The sequence below is a fragment of the Rhinatrema bivittatum genome, chromosome 8 (genome assembly GCF_901001135.1).
Source record: "Rhinatrema bivittatum chromosome 8, aRhiBiv1.1, whole genome shotgun sequence".
Classification (NCBI taxonomy): Eukaryota; Metazoa; Chordata; class Amphibia; order Gymnophiona; family Rhinatrematidae; genus Rhinatrema; species Rhinatrema bivittatum.
This window is the reverse complement of record NC_042622.1, coordinates 165,203,037-165,216,609: the sequence shown is the minus strand read 5'-3', so window position 1 is coordinate 165,216,609 and position 13,573 is coordinate 165,203,037.

Sequence of the window (13,573 nt, the reverse complement as noted above, 5' to 3'; positions counted from 1 at the left end):
TCCCTCTCCCCCTGTTTGCCAAGCACAGCCTGGGCTGGTGGCTGGACCCGCGGCATCTGGCCCAAGGCATTTCTCTCGAGATACCGGATTGGGTGGTGGTCACCACCGATGCCAGTCTATCCGGCTGGGGGAAGTATGCCACCGGAGCTCAGCGCAGGGGCAGTGGACGAAGGCGCAAGCAACCTGGTCGATCAATCGGCTGGAAACAAGGGCGGTGCGCCTGGCTCTCATGCATTTCTTACCCTTGGTGCAGAGTCGAGCGGTGAGGATCCTATCAGACAACACAACCACCGTAGTGTATATCAACCGCCAGGGAGGCACGAAGAGCCGGCACATGTCACTCGAAACGGCCCGCCTGATGTCGTGGGTGGAGAAGCACGTAGTGCGCCTGGCATCGTCGCACATTGCGGGCGTAGACAACATTCTGGCCGACTACCTGAGTCGTCAGCAACTGGACCCCAGAGAGTGGTCTCTCTCCGACGAAGCCATGCATCATCTTCTGCATCGCTGGGGGGGCGCCCCACCTGGACCTCATGGCGACGTCTCTCAACACCAAAGCAGCTCGGTTCTTCAGCCACCGGCGAGAGCGCGGGGCAGAAGGAGTAGACGCTCTGGTGCTTCCCTGGCCGGACCACGTTCTACTCTATGTCTTTCCCCCCTGGCCTCTCGTGGGCAAGGTCATTCGGAGAATAGAGCTTCATCGAGGTCCCGTCATTCTGGTGGCTCCCGAGTGGCCTTGGCGCCCTTGGTTTGCAGATCTGCTCCATCTGGCAGCGGACTGCCCGATCTGGTTGGGCCATCTTCCACGATTGCTCCATCAGGGGCCAGTATTTTTCGATCAGGCAGAACGCTTGCATATGATTGAGAGTCACTTTGGACTCTGCTCAGATTTTTCTTTTTTTCACAGAGCTGTCTTGCTGGGTGTGTTGGCTCAGACCCTGAACACGCTTAGTATGGCCGGAGGTAAATTTTAAGTTAAGCATTCTGTTTCTCTACACCCCCCCCCCCCCCAACACCCCCGTATCCAATTCAAGAGATACTGGATTTAAAGAAGGTAAATGCAGCTCTCAAGGTTCCCCATTTTCCACATGGAAACTGAGGTCCAACTCTAAGGTCCGTCATAACAGCGGTACACAAGTCAGAGTTCTTGGCATCTCTTGCCTTGACAGAGACTTATCTGTACATAGGCATCAGGCCGGAGCACCAGAGATTCCTGAGGTTCATAGTCCTAAGGGACTGACAGCTACGTCCTCACGAGTGGTCCCTGCACCGCAGTATAATACTCAGTTCCCTGTACGTACCCGGATCAGTCCAGACTCCTGGGTTCTGCCTCCCCTCCAGCAGATGGAGACAGAGAAGCTTTTGACTGACACTGCCCTATACCTCGAGGTGCCACCTACAGTCCATCAGTATTTCTCTTTCTCCAGCAGATGATGGAGCTGCAAAATCCTACAGCTGGCGACGGCTCTATGTATCTTCACCAAGGTGAGGGTAATGGGGGCAGCTGCATTGCAAAAAGAGGATGTGTTGGTGTATCCGTATCTGGATGACTGGCTTATTCATGTGAAATCAAATGACCTCTGTCAACAATCAGTACAAAAGGTACCGATGCGCTTGAAGTCTCTAGGATAAGTGGTGAACCTAGCCACGAGCCATTTAGTCCTCTTACAAACTTGGAGTATCTGGGAGCTCATTTCAACACACTGTCAGAGAGAGCGTTTCTCACGGAGAGAGACTGCTGAAATTGCAGAGTCAGATTAGGCTTCTGCTAGAGCTTTCGGTGCCCGGGGTCTGGAACTATTTACGGGTCTAGGTTCTATGGCACTGACACTGGAATTAATGCATTGGGCGTTCGCATCTGCAGGGGGCTCTTCTCCCACTGGAGTCCGTTAATGGAAGAGTTTCATCTTCCTCATCCATTAGAGGGGGAAGCCAGGGATAGTCTTTTGTGGTGCTTGCACCAATCTCGAGCATGGTGCAGAATTGGAGATTCTGAATTTGATAATAGTCACCACCAATGCAAGATCAGTTTGCGCAGGGCAGTGGTTGAAACAGGAGACCTCATGGCCTATCAATCAGTTAGCGACAAGAGCGGTGCATTTCGCATTGCTTGCCTGTTCGCCAAGGTTACGCGGCCTTCCAGTATGGATCCTATCAGATAATGCAATGACAGTGGACTTCATCAACCGTCAAGGCGGATCCAAAAATCAGGCAGCAGCTTGAGAGGCCCGGGATTTGATGCTTTAGGCAGAACAGCACTTGGAGGAGGTGAGCAAGTTTGCTTAGAAGCTTGCTTAGAAATTTATGAGTGTTGCTGTCCTCTTGGCTTAGGTCAGGACTGCAGGTAGCACACTGGGTTATGTACAGTGTCAATGAAACTTTCTCTGTCTCCATCTGCTGGCAGGGAGGCAAAACCCAGGAGTCTCAGCTTGGGCAGCTGAGAGGTGTGTCTTCATCATAGTGGTTTATCTTCCAGGAAAGATCAACACTATGGTGGATGCATTGAGCTGGCAGCTACGTCCTCATGAGTGGTCCCTGCACGGCAGTATAATACTCAGTTCCCTGTACATACCCGGATCAGTCCAGACTCCTGGGCTCTGCCTCCCCTCCAGCAGATGGAGACAGAGAAGCTTTTGACTGACACTGCCCTGTACCTTGAGGTGCCACCTACAGTCTGTCAGTATTTCTCTGTCTCCAGCAGATGGTGGAGGTGAAAACTCCTACAGTCTATGACAGATAGTAGATTTAAAAAAAAAATAAATAAATAAGAGAAATAGAACAAATAAAGAAGAAGGAAAAGATTTCTGAGCCTCCCAGGAGGGTTGGCAGGTCCTGGTGGGACCATCCCCCCTGGTAGTTGAGGCAGTAGAGCAGAGGGTCAAGGACCCTGCACCCTTGCACTGTAGGCAGTGACCAGGGTGATACTGGGGAGCCCAGCTCGCTCACCCTGCAGGGGACAGAACCAGGGTTCGCATTTTGGAGCCTTAAAGTTTATTTTTGAAAAAGATCTTCTGCCTACCAGGAATTCTTCATTCCCCCAACACTTCTGCCGCGGCATCTCTGTTCCCCCAGCGCTGTCTACTGCTGCTGCCCTTCTGCCTCCGTTCCTTTTATTTTCTTAGTGGGACTCCGTGGTGCGGCCTGCCATGCGTGTGGAAGCTTTTGCTCGACTTTCACATGATGGCATTTGCTCTGGGTGCCTCCCCAGGGGGGAGGGCACCTCGGGGGCTTCCATGGGTGGCACTTTGATTGCACGCCGGGAGCCTGGGAGGCTCATTCGAGCGTGGCATCCCTCACCAGATCCATTCCCGCTGAGCGCGGGAACGGAGGCCATTTTGTCAGCCTTTTGGGCGCCTGCACGGACTGCGGAGGGGGAGGGGAATTCTCAGCAGCCAGGCGCCTCCGGGGAGGAGGGGCGAATTTCCTGCAGATTCAGAGATTTCTTCGGAGGAAGGCCCCAAGGGGGCTTCGGATTCTTCTTCGTTCTCTGAATTTGTCTTGCTGCTTCATAAGGCTTTTAAAGCCAGGAAGGCAGCTAGAAGACATTCTGTTCGGAGTGCTCGTTTCAAGCCTGCCAAGGTGCCCATAGCCCCTGGCAAGGAGGGGGTCTCGCCCGCATCTCCTGGCAAGGAGGAGGTCTCAGCCCCTAAGAGCCTAGGCTCTCGCAGGGAGAGGGGTTCGCGAAATCCAGGTTTCCCCTAAGGACTGCGCCTTCTCAGCCTGCAGGGGACTCGTCGTCAGAGGCTTTGGCGATGGAAGACCAGCAGGCATAGGAACCTCAGGGGGCAGATCTGGATCTGGGTGACCAGAATCAAAATCAGCAGTTGGAGGGCACTCCGATGGTTGAGGGGGATGACCCTAAGGTGGTGTGTTTGTTCTGCAAGGATGAGCTGGGTCCGCTTATTCCCACAGTTCTGGAAGAATTGGGTATTGAGGCCCCTTAGGAGGCCACATATCTCTGCCGGGGCCGGCAGGTTCCGGGGGTCTAAAGGCCCATTCGTTGCACTCGCAAGCTACTTCTTGGGCGGAGAGCCAGCTGGTTTCCCTGCAAGAAATTTGCAGAGTGGCCACTTGGAAATCCTTACACACGTTTGCTCGGCATTATCGTCTCGACGTTGAGGCACCTATTTTTGGGTTTTTTGGCAGACAGGTATTCTGAGCGGGATTGTCTCGGTCCCACCCTAACTAGGGAAGCTTTGGTACATCCCGCTGTCTGGACTGATCCGGGTAAGTACAGGGAAAGGAAAATTGGTTCTTACCTGCTAATTTTCGTTCCTGTATTACCATGGATCAGTCCATACTCCCTCCCAGTCTACTTTTTCAGTCCGTTCATAGACTTTTTCCTTTTACAGTGCTGGTAAATGCCTTTTTTTTATCCTACAGAAGTATAAAATAAAGGATTCATAAGGCACTGGATGTTACTTTCACAATTGTTAAGAGCTATGTATAACACTGTTCCAAATTGGCGTTATATTATTACTGTTGAATTGTTACTTACTTGACCTTATTCGATTTCTTTTTCTGCTTTGTTAATGTTTATACTGAGGAGCGCAGGGTGAGCTATGCCCATATATGGTATACCTTTCAGTTATTTTTTCTCTGGTTCCATCTGCTGGACAGGGGACACAACCCGCTGTCTGGACTGATCCGTGGTACTACAGGAACGAAAATTAGCAGGTAAGAACCAATTTTCCTAACTTTACGTGCGTGGCCGTTTTAAAATTCAGCTTTGTATGTTTTGATTCATATAGTATCTGCAGCCTGGCTAGGACACTCAGGCTAATAAAGTAGCCTCAAATATGGACCAGAGAGGCAGGTCATCACCAAATAAAGCAAAAACATCTGTTTGATCAAGGGGAAACAATAAAGTTTAGATTTAATCACCTAGACTTGCTTTGCAATATCTTTCGCCACACACACATTTCTGTAAAGTGAGAGGACACCGAGGTCTGATTTTTTTATTATTTTACTGTAGAGTTAGCAGGATAGGCCCTTTCTTCCCCAGGGAAGGAGGGAGGTGTTATTGTAGAATACTGTGATGTAGTGAGTGAACATGGCTACTGTACATCAGACTGAAGAATTCCTCCAGTACTTCCTTATAGAAGCTGGAGAGGTTGCTGAAAGTCATAGCTATGAAGGAAAGGGAGTTCACAGAGGCTTTGGGTGGCTTTAAACATCTATTACATCTCGATGCACATGTATATCTCTATTTTAATAAATTTAAAGCTCCTGATCCACTTACATTAGCAGGTCCAGCCAGATCTGACTCCAGCATTGACCCTAGAAGAGATTCCGGGCCATGACGTATGGACTATTAATGAATATTTGTAAACCTCTCCACACAATTCTGTATTCAGGGCAATTCTGCACTGACTTAAAGGGAGCACAGCTCTCCAAAACCAATCAACAATGTACTATGTTATTTATTTCTATGTATTTACAAAAAGAAAATCTTTAGGGACCTGTTTCTTTTTAAGAAAGAAAAAGCAAAGAGATGATATGCCCTCCAATGACTGTTCTTTTGCTTGGTTGCGTGATTAGATGAGGTGAAGTGGAGAGCCTGATAAGTTGAGGCATAGAGTTTCCAGCACAGGAGAGAGTAGCTAGGAGGGGTGAGACCCTCCATCATGAGCACAGTATCAAGGCAAGAGCTAGGGGGTACTTTTATCTGCAAAGTTAGCAATCTAGCTTCAAAGGTTGGCATCGTGGGTAATTTAAACCTATTGGGAGGATCAGCATTAAAGAGACAGAAAGCTGTGATTAGAAGTTTCCACAGCAACCAATACTGGGATTTGGGGAAGAAGCCTCCAGCAACTTGTCTGGGCTGCAAGAACAAAGTACAATGCCAAGACAGGACTGAATCATGGCAGGAGAGAGAGGTGGAGGCCGCCTGTGGGTTCCCTAACTAGAGCCCAAAGGCAGCTGAAGGTTTGAATGGCTTATTTTCGGAGGCTATTTGGGGGAACATTATGGCTTGACAATTTTGTATCACATACATTGTTTTGCAAGACAGAACAAAAAGTCTATTTTTAATGACGAAAAACTGTTCTGTATGCTGGAATGTTGTATGTGTATTTCAGGTTGAGTGGTGGATCACAAGAAAGCAATGAAGCTCCTCAGTGTTATTATTTGTAAGGGTTTTGGGTGGATCCCTGGACCTGTGGCAGATGACCACGCCCATGGGAGAAGTCCCGTGAGGGGCCACAGATCAGGCTCAGCGTAGGAGACACACACTCACTAGTTCTTTTATTATACAGGATTGGTGAACCACCAGAGGTGGCAGTAGTGAGCTGGAAGTAGCCCGGTTGGGCTTGTAGTCCCTCAGGCTCTGGAACAGCGATCCCACAATGGCTGTGCTGTAATAGAGAGAACTGAGATTGTGAGTAGTAGCAGGATATGCAGAGTTCAGGAATAGAGCCTCGTTGGTAATGTACTCACGCAGCGGTCTCTCAGCATAGAGCACAGGAGCTGGAGTAAAGGCAGGCCCTCGAGGAGCGAGTACCTGGTTCCAGGAATAGCTCTGAGAGACAGAGATGGTAACTCACAGATGTTGTAGGCAGCGGTGTCTTCCTGGCAGAAGTGGAGTCCAAGTAGCGAGTCCAGGAACATGGGCTCTCGAGGAGCAAGTTCCGGTTCCAGACTGCGACCTGAAAGATAAGAGAGAGAGGCCCTCGAGGAGCGGATACCCCAATAGAGTAGGTCCGAAGGAGGCAGAGTTGCAAGGTACGCAGAGTGAATCCCATCCGTCGGAAACCTGGATCGGTAACCTTTGCTAACTCGATTAGCTAGCAATCGCGTAGGCCTTTTATATCCTCAATGCATGATGTCATCACAGGGGGATGCCCCTGAGGTTCGCGCCACTGAAGGTACTTGAAGCAGGGCCGTGCGGCACGCGCGCCCTAAGGCAGCTGAACATGGTGGGAGGCAGCGCCCAAGCCGGTCCGGGGACACCGGAGAGGGCGGCAGGCAGATGCCGCGGCAGCCAAATGTCCGTCAACCACAGGAGGAGTCGCCAGAGAAGTAAGGAGGGTGGAGTGGAGACGGGCAGAGACAGTTGTAACAGTACCCCCCTTCAAAGGGCGGTCTCCTCTTCAGGTACCAATCTTCGGTTTAGAAGGATGCCCAAGGTGAAACTGACGGAGCATCTTTTTGTCAAGGATGTTGGCCTGAGCTCCCAAGAGTTTTCTTCGGGGCCGAAACCTTCCCATGATAGAAGGTATTCAAGTGTATTGCCTCGTCTTCGGACATCAAGTATCTCTTCAACCTTGTATTCTAGGTCGTCTTCTGCATTGATAACAGGTGGTACCTGAGTCTTGGAAGTAAATTCGCTGAGAATGAGCGGTTTTAAGAGTGAAAAGTGGAAAGTGTTATGGATGTTGAGTCCAGGTGGTAGCTTCAGACTATAGGTGATGTTGCCAAGACATCGGAGGATAGGAAATGGTCCAATGTAGCAAGGAGTGAACCGAGTGGAGGGAAGCTTCAGTCTGAGGTGTTTGGTAGATAACCAGACTTTATCTCCAGGTTTGAAGACTGGCGTTTGCGAATGGTGAACGTCATAGTACTTCTTAGCACGGTCACTCGCTTTATTCAGCATGTCCTTTGTCTGAACCCACAAGTTATGGATTTCATCAGCAGTAGCTTGAACTGCTGGGGACGTCACTGAGAGCTTCAGTGGAAGTGGCGGTGTTGGAGAACGTCCATATACCACTTCAAAAGGTGTTGATCCAGTTGATGTTGCTGGATGAGAGTTGATGGCGAATTCAGCCCATGGTAGCAGTTCGGCCCAGTTATTCTGATGGGAACTGAAGTAGGCACGAATGAACTGCTTCAAAGTTCTATTCATCCGTTCTGTTTGACCATTTGATTGCGGATGGTAGGCTGAAGTGTAATCTAGAGAGATGTCAAATAACTTGCACAAGGCCCTCCAGAATTGTGCCATGAATTGTGAACCACGGTCAGAGACAATGTGGCTAGGTAGGCCGTGAAGGCAAAATATGTGCGAAATGAAGAGCTTCGCAAGCTCCAAGGCTGAGGGTAAGCCAGGAAGCGCTATGAAGTGGGCCATCTTGCTGAAGCGATCAACTGTTACCCAGATGGTATTCATTCCTCCAGAAGGGGGTAAATCGACTACAAAATCAGTAGCGATGTGTGACCAGGGCTGTTCTGGAACTGGCAGAGGTTGCAGCAGATCCCACCGTTGACCAGAAGCGGGTTTGTTCTTGGCACAATTTGTACAGGATGCCACATAGGAATAGGTATCTTTCTTGATCGTAGGCCACCAATACAACTTCTGTATTTTGAGCAGGGTACGGCGTTGACCAGGATGGCCAGCCAGCTTGGAATCGTGCGCCCAAAAGAGCACCTTCTTCCTGAGGTGTTCTGGAATGATGGTCTTACCAGCGGGCACAGAATGTGTAGTCGCCAAGATGACTTTCTTCGGATCAATTATGTGCTGAGGTTCTTCGGGCACATCCTCCAAGAGAAAGGAGCGTGACAAGGCGTCTGCTCTGGTATTTCTGTCTCCGGGGAGATACTTAAGCACAAAGTCGAAACGATTAAAAAAATAAGGCCCATCTGGCTTGACTGTGGTTAAGACATTGTGCATGGCGGAGATACTCTAGATTTTTGTGGCCTGTGAATACGGTTGTTTGATGTTGAGTGCCTTCGAGCCAAAGCCGCCATTCTTCGAATGCAAGCTTTATTGCCAAGAGCTCTTTATCGCCGATCCCATAGTTCTTCTCGGCCAGGGAGAATCGTCGTGAGAAGAAGGAACAGGGACGTAAGGCTTTCGAGTCTCCTGTCTGGCTCAATACGGCCCCCACGTTGACATCTGAATTATCAACTTCAACGATAAAGGGCTTGTTGGGGTCAGGATGCCGTAAGCATGGTTCCGTTGAGAAGGCAGTCTTCAGATTCTCGGATGCGGAAATGGCCTCCGTAGACCATTTTGAAGCGTTGGCACCCTTGCGGGTCATAGCGGTCAAGGGTACTGTTAAAGAAGAGTAGTTCTTTATGAAGCTTCTATAATACTTGGTGAACCCCAGGAATCTTTTCAGGGCCTTCAAGCTAGTAGGTTGGGACCAATTTTTGATACTCTCAAGTTTGTGAGGATCCATCTGGAAGCCTTCTTTAGACACAATATAGCCGAGGAAAGGCACTGAGTCTTTGTGGAATTCGCACTTAGAAAGTTTGGCATAAAGCCAGTGTTCACGGAGTCGGCGGAGTACTTGTTTGACATCTTCAATGTGAGTGGGCAGGTCCTGGGAGAAGATTAGAATATCATCCAGGTAGACCACAACACTCTTGTATAGCAGATCCCGCAAGATGTCATTCATCATGTTCTGAAATATGGCGGGTGCGTTGCACAGGCCGAAGGGCATCACTAAGTACTCGAAGTGGCCGTCTTGAGTGTTGAAGGCTGTTTTCCATTCGTCGCCACTACGAATGCGAACTAAGTTGTAGGCTCCCTTCAGGTCGAGTTTTTAAAATATTTTGGCCCCTTGAAGCCTGTCAAACAGCTCCGAGATTAAAGGCAAGGGGTAACGGTCTTTAATCGTGATCTCGTTCAGACCTCGGTAATCGATACATGGACGTAGGGTACTGTCCTTCTTCCCCACAAAGAAAAAGCCTGCGCCGGCTGGAGACTTCGATGGTCTGATAAACCCCTTCTGAAGATTCTCTTCAATGTATTCGGACATTGCCTTTAGGAGGTTCAGTATTGGGTTTCAGTCTTATGGCACAGTCATAGGACCTATGCGGAGGAAGAATGTCAGCCGCTTCTTTGGAGAAAACATCCCCATAGGATGCGTATTGGGGCGGCAGTCCTGGCATCACCGGAGTCGTAGGCATGCAGATGACAGGAGCAATCTCCTTAAGGCACCTCCCATGACACTCTGGGCCCCAACGGGAGAGTTCCAAGGATGCCCAGTCAAATTGGGGTTAGTGTGCTTGCAACCAGGGTAACCCCAGGATGATAGAGTGCATGGCCTTTTCCAACACAAAGAAGGAAAGCGATTCCGTATGGAGAGCTCCGGTGCGGAGAGTCACTGGTACGGTTTGGCAAGTCACGTTGCCCGGTAAGGGCTCTCCATGGATGGAGGATAGGAGTAGCGGAACTTTCAAACTGACAAGGGGAATCCTCAGGTGTTCCACTAAACGTTGGAGAATAAAATTGCCTTCTGCCCCTGAATCCACCAGGGCAAGAGTTTGAACCGTGGACGGTCCACAGGTCAAGGAGACTGGGAGAGAGAGTGGAGGAGAGGGCGTAGTGAGGCCTAAGAACAGTCCTCCTGCAGGACTTAGGCCCATCCGTTTCCCAGATGAATAGGGCATGTAGGGATATCGTGGCCGGACTGACCACAGTACATGCAAAGACCGCGCCTCTTCCAAAGTCTTCTCTCTTTGGAAGTCAAATGCCAGTGACCAAGTTGCATCGGTTCATTTTCACTGGCAGCAGAAATTATTGGAACCATCCGAGATGCAGGTTTAGCACTAGCCTGTTTCAACCCAGGTATTCTATTAGGCCGGAGTTCCTTCACCTTGTCACGAAGCCGGTGATCAATCTGGGTGGCCAAAGCCACTAGTTATTCCAGCGAGTCAGGTGTTTCGCGAGCGGCCAGCTTGTCTTTTAAACGTGTATCCAGGCCTCTGAAGAAAAGAGTCTTCAGGCATTTGGGGTCCCAGCAGAGTTCTGTAGCAAGAGTTTTAAACTCTATCGCAAAATCAGCCAGTGGTCTGTTGCCTTGCTTCAGGTCCACCAAAGCAGAGCCGGCAATGGTAACTCGAGCAGGATCATCAAAAACGGATTTAAATAAGTCCAGAAATCCATCTATGTCCTGCAATATAGGATCCTTGCGTTCCCACAGTGTAGACGCCCAAGACAAGGCCCTTCCATCCAGATAAGAAAGGATGTAGGTAGTCTTGGAAAAAGCTGTAGGGAACTGAGAAGGCTGTAGAGCAAAATGCATGCAGCACTGGTTTAAAAAGCCCCATGTCTTCTGAATCTCTCCCGAGAAACGAACTGGAGCCACCAGTGGTACAGCAGTCTTTAAAGTTTCCTCCTGTAACTGACCTTCATTGCTGGAAGCAGTGCCTTGGGTCTTCTGTGTGTGCAGCTGATGAATATCTGAAGTGAGTTTCTCCAAAGCGTCTTGCTGCTCTGAAATGCACAGGGCAAAGCCCGGTATGGCCTGCAGGGCATTGAGCTGTGCTGGATTCATGGAGTTAGCAATCTGTTATTATTTGTAAGGGTTTTGGGTGGATCCCTGGACCTGTGGCAGATGACCACGCCCACGGGGGAAGTCCCGTGAGGGCCACAGGTCAGGCTCAGCGTAGGAGACACACACACAACTAGTTCTTTTATTATACAGGATTGGTGAACCACCAGAAGTGGCAGTAGTGAGCTGGAAGTAGCCCGGTTGGGCTTGTAGTCCCTCAGGCTCTGGAACAGTGATCCCACAATGGCTGTGCTATAATAGAGAGAACTGAGATTGTGAGTAGTAGCAGGATATGCAGAGTTCAGGAATAGAGCCTCGTTGGTAATGTACTCACGAAACGGTCTCTCAGCGTGGAGCACAGGAGCTGGAGTAAAGGCAGGCCCTTGAGGAGCGAGTACCTGGTTCCAGGGAATAGCTCTGAGAGACAAAGATGTTAACTCAAAGATGTTGTAGGCAGCGGTGTCTTCCTGTCAGAAGTGGAGTCCAAGTAGCAAGTCCAGGAACATGGGCCCTCGAGGAGCACTGGTTCCAGACTGCGACCTGAAAGATAAGAAAGAGAGAGAGGCCCCCGAGGAGCAGGTACCCCAATAGAGTAGGTCCGAAGGAGGCAGAGTTGCAAGGTATGGAGAGTGAATCCCATCCGTCGGAAACCTGGATCGATAACCTTTGCTAACTCGCTTAGCTAGCAATCGCGTAGGCCTTTTATATCCTCAATGCATGACGTCATCACAGGGGGACGCCCCTGAGGTTCGCAGCACTGAAGGTACTTGAAGTAGGGTCACGCGGCGCGCGCGCCCTAAGGCAGCTGAACAGCATGGCGGGAGGCAGTGTCCAAGCCAGTCCGGGGACGCCGGAGAGGATGGCAGGCAGTCGCCGTGGCAGCCAAATGTCCATCAACCGCAGGAGGAGTCGCCAGAGAGGTAAGGAGGGTGGAGTGGAGATTTCGGGCAGCGACAGTCGTAACACTCAGCCAGCATGAATGGAGCTTAGGCAGCGCAGTGCAGCTTCCACAGGGATACAAAGCTCTGATCCAGGTTCTAAGGGGGATTTTGGGTCAGTACCTGCTTTCTAACAAGTGATATGCTATCAAATTCTTATCAAGTGGCTCCCTCCAGTTCTGCTAAACTCAACAAGGCACTATAATCATGAACAAGGTGTTCCCAGGTATCCCTTCCAGCTCTGACCCAGCCTGAGACTGAGGCATTCTCTCTCTGACATTGCTGTCCTCATAGGGCTCATCTGACACTGCTGTCCCAGCTTCAGCTTGAGGCTGAGAGATAAATGGATTGAAGTCATTATGTCTGTTCTCTGATAACTTTCTTCTCTCATGTAATGATTTGCCCAAAGATTCATAGTGAATGGGGAGAGGGGGAAGGAGTGTAATGAGGTGCAGGGTACCTTACAAGCCAGATTCTAGCACATAGCCCAGTCACTAACTGCACCATGGAGACTTCCTGCCATTCCTCTCCTACAATGATTGCTTTCATTGTGTCCACCTCACAATTAAACAAAGGAGAGACAGGCAGAGAGGTGCCAGAGAAGCTGAATGCTAAGAGCACTGAGATCTTCCTATGCTGAGTATAGTGGAAATGCATCCCTTATTCACGGATGTCAGCAAAAGCTTATTAATTGAATAAGCATCTCCCAGTAATGTGGGTAAACAGGTACAGTAAGGGAAGGCCACCGGGTCAGAAAACACAGAAGCAATTGCTGCACTATAACCTCACCTGCCCTGAAGCGGCTTGAGGAAAGAAAGGTGAAGGCATCTGGTTCATACAATAGAAGAAGGGACCTATGTAGTATCATATTATCTCTGGATGGTTCTTATGCTCCTCACAGTGGGTTTGACAGTTACTTAGTTTTGATTGTAAATATTACTACCCTTAACATAAGGCTTGGGAGTAACCAGCACAAAGCAACAGTTACTACCCTTATCAAAAACATGGGAGTAACCTGCATGGAGCAGCAGTTACTACCCTTAATAGAAACATGGGGGTAACCTGCATGGAGTGGTAGTTACTATCCTTAGCAGAAACATGGGGATAAACTGCACAGAGCAAAAGGTACTATCCTTAACAGAAACATGGGGGTAACCTGCATGGAGCGGCAGTTAATACCCTTAACAGAAACATTGGTGTAAACTGCATGGAGTGGCAGTTGCTACCCTTAACAGAAACATGGGGGTAACCTGCATGGAGCGGCAGTTACTGCCCTTAACAGAAACATGGGGGTAACCTGCACGGAGCGACAGTTACTACCCTTAACAGAAACATGAGGGTAAGCTGCATGGAGTGGCAGTTGCTACCCTTAACAGAAACATGGGGGTAATCTGCACGGAGCGACAGTTACTACCCTTA